Consider the following 10,250-nt stretch of genomic DNA (forward strand, 5'->3'; position numbering starts at 1 on the left):
ATTATCCCTTATAATACATGAGTGATACTCAGAGTTCCCTGTATAACTCAGCCTGCAGCCTTGTGCCTTTATATAGGCACAGAACCCCTCAGTGACTGCTAATATCCTTATCATTTACAGTAGGGGGTACATTATCCCTTATAATACATGAGTGATACTCAGAGTTCCCTGTATAACTCAGCCTGCAGCCTTGTGCCTTTATATGGGCACAGAACCCCTCAGTGATTTCTAATATCCTTATTATTTACAGTAGGGGGTATATGTATTCCTAGCAATGAGCGAATCTGTCCTGTTTTGCTTCAGCAACTGCGCCTATTTTGCCGCTGCCAAATTTTCGCAAAACAATTTGCCAATGGCGAAATGCGGAAGGGTCTGATGAAATGATTGAACCAAAAAAGTCTAAATGCCTCTATACGGGTATGGGACCTATTATCCAGAATGCTTGGGACCTGGGGTTTTCCAGACAAACGGTCTTTTGGTCTAATTTGGATGTTAAACATTAATTAAACCCAATAGATTTGTTTTTCATCTGATAGGGAATAATGAAAAAGGGAATCAGTTCAATTGTTAATTAAAACAGAGTCTATGGCAGAATTCCTACCCATAATATGAAGCTTTATGGATAATGGGTTTCCGGATAATGGATCCCATACCTGTATTAAGAGCTCATGATAAGGGCCTAATAGGAAGGATGCCAGTAGAACTGGCAGTTGGGATTTGTTACCAGTTAATTTTTTCACCAGGCATGGATTTGCAGCGAATTTTTGCATTTTGGCATTGGTGAATTGTTTCACGAAACTGTGGTGTGAAAAAATTAATTGCGCATGAAAAAAGTGGCGGACGCGTAAAAAAGTCACGGGCGCCACGTCAAAATAGGTGCAGCAAATCGGGCGCGGTCACGTCAGAATAGGGGCAGTCACTTAAAAAAAAAAATAAGTCACATGTCATCCGTGTTTTGCAAATTTTTTTGAAGTTTCGGCGAAATGGGACAGATTCGCTCATCACTATTTGTTACTATAGAAAGCGTCTCTGTGTGGTACAGCAGGGAAGGTGCAGGATTTTATTTTTCTTTAGGACATGGATTGATAATAAAGTTGAAACTATTTTGTGTGCATTATTTAGAAAACAGCACAGATCATTCTACATGGAGGGGATATCAAACCAACCCCTACAGCGCACTCTTTATTGCCTGAAATTGAATTGTCTGATTGCCCCATATGGGAACTGATATACAGTAGGGAGAAAATAACAAATATTCCATGTATATTGCATGTATTGCATGGCCCATTGGGCCTTATACATTGTACTGGGTGATAATGTGCTGCACTGGATCCGCTGTTCTTTCTATGCAAGCAAAGCTTTTCATAGTGTGTGACATCACAATGGTAGTCACATGACATGTTTCTTATCTTGTTCTATTATGACATCACAATGCTACCCAGAAGGCATAAGCAGTGCCTGTAGCAGGGAGGGCCAGACTGTTAGTGACCTGCCACCATGCAGTTCCTCGCTATCAGTCTCTTGATTTTATCAAATCTTTTATCGGTAAGTCTTTGTTTTTATTATTATTATTATTATTATATAAGAAATATTATTTTCAAGTGACAATTATCAATGTGTTTTTATTTTATATGGATTTCCCTTTTTCCTTATTTTATCTCTTCTGTTTTACTCATTTCTCTAAGGGGCCCATTTACTTACTCACGAACGGGCCGAATGCGTCCGATTGCGTTTTTTTCGTAATGATCGGTATTTTGCGATTTTTTCGGAAAATTATCGCAACTTTTTCATTACCAATACGATTTTTGCGGAAAAACGCGAGTTTTTCGTAGCCATTCCGAAAGTTGCGATTTTTTTGTAGCGTTAAAACTTGCGCAAAAAGTTGCGATTTTTTCATAGTGTTAAAACTTGCGCAAAACGTCGCGCCTTTTAAGTTTTAACGCTACGAAAAAAGCGCAACTTTTCGCGCAAGTTTTAACGCTACGAAAAAATCGCAACTTTCGGAATGGCTACGAAAAACTCGCGTTTTTTCGCGCAAATCGTATTGGTAACGAAAAAGTCGCGATAATTTCCGAAAAGTCGTAAAGGCGCCGAAAAAATCGCAAAAAATACGAAAAAATCGCAAAATGTTCGTTTTCCAATCGGAATTCTTCCAATTCGGTCGGAATTCGTGTCTTAGTAAATCAGCCCCTAAGCGTCTGCTCAGCTTATTACACATTTAGTTGATAGATTTGTGGTTGATTCTGATTCCATTTGTCCTATATTTTCCTGTTTTACTTTTTTTATTGTTTTATTCTTATTTTAACTTTTTTTTTGTGCTTGCTAATAATAATAATAATCTTATTGGCCGAAGTCTTAAATCTCAAACTATGGAATCCAGAGGGATTTCCAGCAGTTCAACTTTTTTTCCCCCATTTAGCAATAATAACAGACCATAGGGTTTGGTACTACAGGTATGGGATCCCTTATCCGGAAACCTGTTTTCCAGAAAGCTCCGAATTACAAAAAGCCCATCTCCCATAGACTCCATTTTAATCAAATAATTCAGAATATTAAAATTGATTTCCCTTTTTCTCTGTAATAATAAAACAGTACCTGTACTTGATCCCAACTAAGATATAATTACCCCTTATTGGGGGCAGAACAACCCTATTGGGTTTATTTCATGGTTAAATGATTCCCTTTTCTCTGTAATAATAAAACAGTACCTGTACTTGATCCCAACTAAGATATAATTACCCCTTCTTGGGGCAGAACAGCCCTATTGGGTTTATTTAATGGTTAAATGATTGCCTTTTCTCTGTAATAATAAAACAGTACCTGTACTTGATCCCAACTAAGATATAATTACCCCTTATTGGGGGCAGAACAGCCCTATTGGGTTTATTTAATGGTTAAATGATTCCCTTTTCTCTGTAATAATAAAACAGTACCTGTACTTGATCCCAACTAAGATATAATTAATCCTTATTGGATGCAAAACAATCTTATTGGGTTTAATTCATGTTTTATTGATTTTTTAGTTAAGGTATGGAGAGCCAAATTACAGAAAAACCCCTTATCCGGAATACCCTTGGTCCCGAGCATTCTGGATAACAGGTCCTATATCTGTACATCATTGTTATTATTTGTTGCTCCTCTTATTATGTGTATAAGCTCAACACCCCAACGACTGTTTCAGTCTTATCATTAATTCTGTCTTTTGTTTTTTTGCAGCATAAATACTTTGATGATAATCAACAATCAGATACATATTTCAACAATCCAATAATTGATTTTGATGCTGTAAATGAAGATAAAAAACCGATAGCAGAACAAAATGAAGATGCCCCAATTAAACGGAAAGCAGCAGAGAAACAGTCTTTTGAAGTAAGTCAATCTGTTCATTAGGACCACCTAAGAACTAACTTTTAAACTGATATATACATTATAGACAATTTGTATTCTTATTATGGGTACCCAGCTTTACAGAACTTTAAACTCTCCTTGCTTAAGACAATAACCTTAGCAACCAGACATAGTATAATACTTTAAACGTATTCTTAGTACAGGCATGAGATCCCTTATCCGGAAACCTGTTATCCAGAAAGTTCAAAATTACGGAAAGGCCATCTCCCATAGACTCTATTATAAGCAAATAATTCTAATTTTTAAAAATGATTTCCTTTTTCTCTGTAATTATAAAACAGTACCTGTACTTGATCCCAACTAAGATATAATTACCCCTTATTAGGGGCAGAACAGCCCTATTGGGTTTATTTAATGGTTAAATGATTCCCTTTTCTCTGTAATAATAAAACAGTACCTGTACTTGATCCCAACTAAGATATAATTACCCCTTATTGGGGCAGAACAGCCCTATTGGGTTTATTTAATGGTTAAATGATCCCCTTTTCTCTGTAATAATAAAACAGTTCCTGTACTTGATCCCAACTAAGATATAATTACCCCTTATTGGGGCAGAACAGCCCTATTGGGTTTATTTAATGGTTAAATGATTCCCTTTTCTCTGTAATAATAAAACAGTACCTGTACTTGATCCCAACTAAGATATAATTACCCCTTATTGGGGGCAGAACAGCCCTATTGGGTTTATTTCATGGTTAAATGATTCCCTTTTCTCTGTAATAATAAAACAGTACCTGTACTTGATCCCAACTAAGATATAATTACCCCTTATTGGGGACAAAACAATCTTATTGGGTTTATTCAATATTTAAATGATTTTTAGCAGATGTAAGTTATGGAGATCCAAATTACGGAAAGATCCCTTATCCGGAAACCCCCAGGTTCCGAGCATTCTGGATAACAGGTCCCATACCTGTATACATTATAATTTTCCTGTAATTATTTCTATATCCTACACTATAACTGATACCTATATAAGCAAGTGTCCCGGTGTCTAACTGACTATTTCCTATTGTAGGACCTGTTGGGAGAGACTTCTTATTTAGACAGCAGCTACAGTAAAATGGAAGCAAGGCTGCTGAGACTGCAGGATACCATGGAGGAGCTTTCAGCCACATTCGACTATATTGGTGAGAAAGTAGAAGAGAGACAGAAGAATAGGGACAAGGACCAGGACAGGGACAGTGACAGTGAGGTAAGTTATTTTGACCCATTGTATGACTAAACCCACCCCCCCAAACTTACTCCATTACCTATAGCAGATGCAGCTGAAAGGTTTCAAGAAGTGCAGGTTTTTCCAAACTTGTAGGCACAAAATAAGCTTATATACACCTCCTTATTATAAATCCCTGCTCAATCTCACCATTCTGTATTGTTATAATAGATATAAAAAAAGCATACGTTTTATGGAATATTCTACTAACGCTGTGTCTTTCTTATTTCACTCAGGATACAATCTCCATACCTGTCCTCTGCTTGTTGATCTTCGTGATGGGTGCTTTAAGCATTTCTGTGTATAAGAATATAAAATTGCTAAAGAAAAGCAAGAAAGTTGAGTCAAGAGCCAGAGAGACGGAAAATGCAGCAACTCAGACTCAGTTTCACAGGCTGGATGAAACCAGGGAAAGAGAAGATGATATATCAGATATTTCTGATGATTCTTCCAGTCTTGCTTCTTATACAGGGATAAAAGCCAAGATGACCAAAAAGAAACGGTTTGGCTTCAGTATAAGGAAATGTTTCCTCCATTGTTTGAAAAGGAAAAAGAAGAAACACTTAACTTCACAGTATGAGGTAAGTAAAAATAATATCCTAACCTTGCAAAATGAGTTGTCAGATGAAAGCAAGGAAAGTCTACATGTAAGTGAGGAAAGCATTGATGAGCATTCTAGTGCTATCAAGGAAACAGTTCATGAGACATCATTGGAAACAATGACAAGTTATGAGCCCGAAACTGTACCAACAAGAGGAAAGAAGAAATGTGGCCGTAACTTCTTTATTTGCTGCAAGAAAAGTAAAACCCTCGATTTCGAGGACAGCGAAGCTGACACGGGTAAAGACAAACTCCTGAGCTTAAAAACTGGCGAATATTTCTGCCACTATAAACAGGCAAAGATATATAGAAAAGGGAAACACAGGAAATACAAGAACAGGTTTTGGCAATGGTGCCATCATACTGCATCCGCTGAAGAGGAGGAAAGCGTGTATGAGACACCTGAAGAAAATGAAGAAAGAAATGATGAGGTTCTGGATGTAGTCACAGAAAGTAGTGACGAGACATCCACTGTAAGCAGTGAAATGACAGACGAGGCATCGTATGAAACTGCTGAAATTGATGCATCCAGATAAGTACAAAGAAGAAAAAAGATAAATCGTTGTAGCCTTAGTATTCTTCTTTGTTGTAAGAGCAGACAACGCCTTGATTCTGGTGACAAACCAGCTATAGATGTAACTGAGGAAAGTAAGCCCAGTTATGTATTAGCAGGAAAAAGGATAAAGAGTTGTAGCCTTAGCATTGTTCTTTGTTGTGAGAAAACCAAAACCCAGGATTCTGGTGACAAACCAGACAGCAAAGAAAGTGCTAATGAGGCTCTGGATGTAACTGATCAAAGGTAATTCCACCAATGTCAAAACTCGACACTTCTCCACCTCATAACAGTCAGGGGAGGAGTGAAGTACTGGTGTCAGTAGGAACCCCAGGGTTAGGGAGAGGAGGGATGGACCCACCTGTGATTTAGGTGTTGAGAAGACCACTGGGGTCAGGGAGAGGAGGGAGGAAGACACCAGTGACAGAAAGACAACTGGGATGAGGCAAAAGACCGCTGGCTCAGACCTGAAGACTAGTGTTAAGACTCTCTTGCCTTTTAAATAAAATTTAAGCAATTGGTGAACTGATCATTATGTGTCTCAAAGTGTCGATCTCTATATTTGTTAATGTAATTATCCTTCCCTTCATCTCCACTTCCCACATGGCTTTATCTATAGATTAAAATTAATTCAAGATTCATGTGGTTGGACAAGTAGACAGGTCAGAATTCCTCTGACCTGGAGGCCATTGTTCTGTATGTTGTAAAGGGATTAAGATACATTTTTAGAGGATTTAATACCTAAATATCAGGGGTCCAGATATTACCAGTGTTGGTATTTTACCATAGAATAGTGCAGACAGGGCCCTTTGGGAAAACAACTCTCCAACCACAACCAACATTTGGATTCTGGCTTACACCGTCCTTTTCATAATTCAGTTTAATTTCTTGTATAAACCTTTTTTTCCTGATCATGAATTTATGGTTTTTAAAAGTTCAGCAACTATACCTGTGAAGGTCCAGTTGTTTGCCAAGATTTTTATCCATTTTGTTCTTCTAAACTGATACTAACTAAATTGGGCTGACCGGATTATTTAGTGCATGGGCCAATGATTGGCTCTGCCAATATGGTCTTTGTCCAGTGGGATTTTCAAGACAGATCAATAAATGTCTGGCCAAGCTGGATCAGATATCAGTTGGGGAGGCCAAGATCATTAGAGAAAGACCTTTCGAGCTAAAACTGCCCATACATGTTAGGTTCCACTCATTTGACAATGTATAAAGAAAACAAACAGATCTTTTGCTAGGCTTCACATAGAAGGCCAAATTGCACGTATTGGTTTGATCATTTGAAACATCAGCTAATGATCATTTTACATTGGTAGCCTTAATGTATTCTCCTAATGTGGCCCTTAGCCGTCAGAATTATCAAGCACACTCAATTTATATATGGCCAAGCTCTGCTAATGGAGCTTTATTTATTGTGTGCCCCCAGCATCTATAGGGCCCTGTGGTGTTAAAAAAGGTAATAAGACATGATTATTTTATATTATGTACCAACTGCTACTGTAGATATTTTCAGTAAATGCATTTGGGACGTCCAACAGCTGGAAGGCTACAGGGTAGACATCTTTGAATAATGTACTTTACTACCTCAGTTGGGGCCCTGAACATACTCCATTGCCAGCGGTCCCCACTCTTCTCTAACTCTGATCCTGGGCTGTAATATTGCCAAAATAGGCGTTTTAGTAAAAACAATATCCATAACTTTTAATTTGCAATAGAAGAATTAAGAAATGACTAAAATTCAAAAACCTAAAACTGTCGTCCCCTAGTGACCAACTGTGAAGAGTTGAATTGGGCAGCACCACAAAAAGACGGGAGGCTGGATCGCTTAGAAAAGAACAAGCAACCTGCTCCGCTATAGGGTGAAGAAGTGTAGAAAGTCTGGGTGTTGTACCCCTAAAACTGTAGGAGGAGTAGCATTTAGAACATGGGGGGGCACTAAGAATAAGAAGATAAAGAAGAATCGGAAGAATAAGCTGAAGTCGAACAACAGTATGTTGGGTTTTTCAAACAAACATAATAAGAAGATGATAGAAAGTAAAAAGAAGAATGGGAATGACCAAAAAATTCATTATTCGTGCAGGACTATTTTGAAAATAATTGCACTAAAAATGTTTTGTTTTGATTTTTTTTTTGGAAGGTTAACTACCCCTGAAGGGCTTCTAGGCCCAGCTGCTACAGACTGTATTGCAGTTAGATCAGACAGTTTTGAATACCTACTGAGCAGAACATGTATTGGTCCACGTTCTACACTATTATTTGAATATGAATGGTCACATGAGGTGATTACACTTTTATTTATTACTGGTTAAGTAGCTCGTTTGGGTAAATAATAGACAGTGTATCTGTAACATCATTGTCTGGGGTATAGAGTAGTACATATTGTCTACTAGGTCTCTATCAAAGGCAAAGGGAAGGGCCTGAATATTTTTTGTGCCTATTGTGGAGGGCAGCATGGTGGCTGGGTGGGCAACACGTCTGTCTGGGTGCTGGGTTCCTGAGCTTCATTCTGGCCTGGGCACTGTGAGGAGTTGATATGTTCTTCCCATGTCTGTATGGCTTTCCTCTGGGTACTCCACGTCCCTCCCACAGTAACAGGCATGCCATGGATGATGTATGGCAAAACCATTGACATCATGGAAAATGCCAAATGCCTGGCAATCACACTTTGGCATAAAATTCAGGCATTAAAGCCCAACTGACACCAAAGCAGTTGGCCAGTTTGTTGATGTTCTCATCCTGCTGGTCATTCTGCCCATGGTAGGCGATCTCTTTCTGTTCCTGTGTTAACTCTTGCCAGCCTGACAGGTTGCTTAAACTCATTTGGCCTGTACGTTGGACTTTGTGCTGCATTTAACTTTAAAATGTCTTGTATTTGATTTTCTCCCTGCCTTGCCTTGATAAGCCAGTACCATTGCCAATCTTTAGTTAACCCTTCCAGTGATAAAGGCAATCACATACTATGTTGAACAAGAGGAGTGTTTAGAAAAGTAGGAAGATGGGGTGTGTACCTTGATTATGAAATCTAAGAGAACAGAGAATTTGCATGAGAATGGAAGGGTCAACTGTATCAAATGGAAAACCTTTGGCCTTGGCCGTCTGGAGATCATTTGCAGCTCTAGATAAGACCGTCTCAGTGTAGTGTGCAGGTCAAAAGCCAGACTGCATAGGGTCCAAAGGATGACGGGCGCAGAGATAGTTAGTAATACAAGACGAGATGTTCCAGGAGTTTAGAGGCTAGCAGTTAGGGACAGACAGGGTGGTAGATAGACAGGATGGGTCTAGTGTAGCCTTTTTTTTAACAGGTTTAACTCACATCTGTTTAAATAAAAGAGGAAAAGTACCAGAAACTAGAGAGGTGCAATTGCGGTGGATGTGTCTACTTGCACAGCTACAATTATAGTGGAAATGTGGGAAACAACCCCGCATTATGGGTAAAAACATGGCGATTTGCGCCAGAAATTGTACTTTGCACACTGCAATTACAGTCATAAGTGACCCCTTCAATTCTGTGGGCAAAAGAAGCTTTGAAGTAACAGACTGCTAACTAGCTATGGCATTGTAGAAACAGAAGCTACCATCTGCCTTTACTACTAGTAAAACATGGGCACTCTTGCATTTTAAAGAGTACTTCCATGTTTGCTGGGTTGTCCTCTGCTTAAGAAGTGCTTCTGTTTTTGAAGGGTGCTCAAGTGGTTTAGTGGTTCAAGGTTACTCCTCTATAGTATTTGCAGGGTACTCCTACGTTTGTAAGGTAGTCTCCTGTGACTCTTTGAGGGGTATTCCTAAGTTTGATAGGTACTCCCATGTTTTTGAGGTACTTCTGTATTAGAAGGTATTTCCATTTTGTAATGGTTTACATGTTACTCTGATATTTGCAAGGCACTCCTGTGTTCGAAGGTTACGTGTGTTTAACAAATACAGGTAGATTTGGAGACACCAAGTGAACCATTTTGCATTTGCAATGGAGATTTAACCAAGGAAGCAGCTAGAGTTTATGGATTATATGTAATTTTACCTAAAGTACAAACTGCTGAGTTAATCTGAAGCAAACTGTCCTAGGTTAGTTTACATGAAGAGTAATCTCTACTTATATACCTCAATCTCAACCGCAAATCTAGTGAGGCCCAAATGGGCTTCTTTCTCCCTATTAATGACACTAACTTTTTCTACCGCTTCATAGAACATTCTATTTGTTTCAGATACAATTTTTTCTGGGGAGGCAATGTTAACATGTACTGTATAGTGGTGTTGTGAACCCGTTGGTATTCTCAATATTACACATAAATATCACTAAAACATGATCTGTTTATCAAGTCCTAAAACTGATTTCATTTAACTCAATCAAAAAATGACCACGTATATGTTTTTTGACTTATTTGTTTAATTGGCCTCTCGTTATCTAGTTTTAGGTCAAAAATAGATCATGTACATTATGTGAGTGTATAGATTGGTAAGTATAGGGTGTGG

The 10,250-nt window shown here is 38.4% G+C and overlaps 1 protein-coding gene across 2 annotated transcripts in view; it reads right to left on the minus strand.

Moving 5' to 3' along the window:
• Nucleotides 1-10,250, minus strand: part of LOC100494435 (cytochrome P450 2K6) — a 212,256-nt gene that overhangs the window by 119,962 nt on the left and 82,044 nt on the right. The window lies entirely within an intron of this gene.

Source organism: Xenopus tropicalis, chromosome 5 (genome assembly GCF_000004195.4).
Source record: "Xenopus tropicalis strain Nigerian chromosome 5, UCB_Xtro_10.0, whole genome shotgun sequence".
Taxonomy (NCBI): domain Eukaryota; kingdom Metazoa; phylum Chordata; class Amphibia; order Anura; family Pipidae; genus Xenopus; species Xenopus tropicalis.